Raw genomic sequence first — 1185 nt, 5'->3', positions numbered from 1 at the left:
CGCGGCCCCCGGCCCGGCCCCTCCACGCGTCAGCCCCTCTCCTCCCGCTCCGCCGCGGCGCTCGCCCCGCCCCACACCCGTCCCATCCCGGGGGTCCCCGCCTCTCTCGGGGGCCCGCCCCGCCCCCACACTTCTCCGTCCCGGGGTCCTCCGTCCCGCCCCCACCCTTCCTAATCCGGGGCCTTGTCCCCACCCCACTACGCCCCTTCCGGGGGTCCCCGCCCCCGGATCCGCCTTTGTTCTCCGTAGCCTGCGGGGCCACCTGCGGCCGGGCGTGGGATGCCCAGGGCATCTCCGGCCTGCTTGTGGGGAGTACCCGCACCCCAGCAGCACGAGTCGAAATCACACAGCGTGGAGGGGACGGACGTGGCCTGCGCGCTTGGGGCCATCGCCGTGGGTGGGAGAGCCCGACCTAGGGGATGGGCGCGGGACGCACGGTGGGGGGAACTGGGATAAGAACCAAGGGAATAACTGGCTGCTTTGTTTGCACCAAATTGATTATCAATACTACTCAGGCTTCACAGGTCACTTCTAAGACTTCATTAAAAATAGCAAAAAGTTAGGAACGGAACCTTTAAAGAACGCGTGGGAGGCAACTGTGTTAAGATGACCAGGATGCCACATCCTGGTTAGGAGCTGAGTGCAGGTGACCGTAGAGAATGATCTTGGAAGGTACAATATGGCTTCCGAGTCACTGCTATCGCCCACACGCAGCAGGGAAGCGCTTGGAAAAACAAAAGGTTACTTCAGCCGATCACATTATGCGACCTGGCCTGCTCCTTCCTGATTTTTTCAATTACATCAGATCAGAGATGGCAACGCAAAAAACTTAGGCAAAGACATCTGCCTGTAACTGGTAGGTCCAGCTTTGGACTGATCTTTGTAGCCAAAGATAATTGTTTCAAAGCAACTTCTGTAATTTTTCTTTCTAAAAATCCTTGCCGCCTTTTACCTCCCTGAACAGTTTACTATGGCACTGTATTCTGCATTTCAGTGCCCACATAAATTTATGTAAGATCTTTGTTATTTAAGTTGAGAAGATCAAATGAGATTTAAATCATTTCATTACAAGTCCACAAATGCCTGATACAGTCTGCTGATGTGCAGGGAAAGGCAGAATATTTAAGGAGCCATAGTATGAGTTAGGATACCTGCCCACAGGCAGCTTCAGTGCTAAAAGAAAGT

Source organism: Otolemur garnettii, unplaced genomic scaffold (assembly GCF_000181295.1).
Source record: "Otolemur garnettii isolate 467f Iridium unplaced genomic scaffold, OtoGar3 scaffold00056, whole genome shotgun sequence".
NCBI lineage: Eukaryota > Metazoa > Chordata > Mammalia > Primates > Galagidae > Otolemur > Otolemur garnettii.
The sequence above is the reverse complement of the archived record's forward strand: the minus strand, read 5'-3'. Positions refer to the sequence as shown.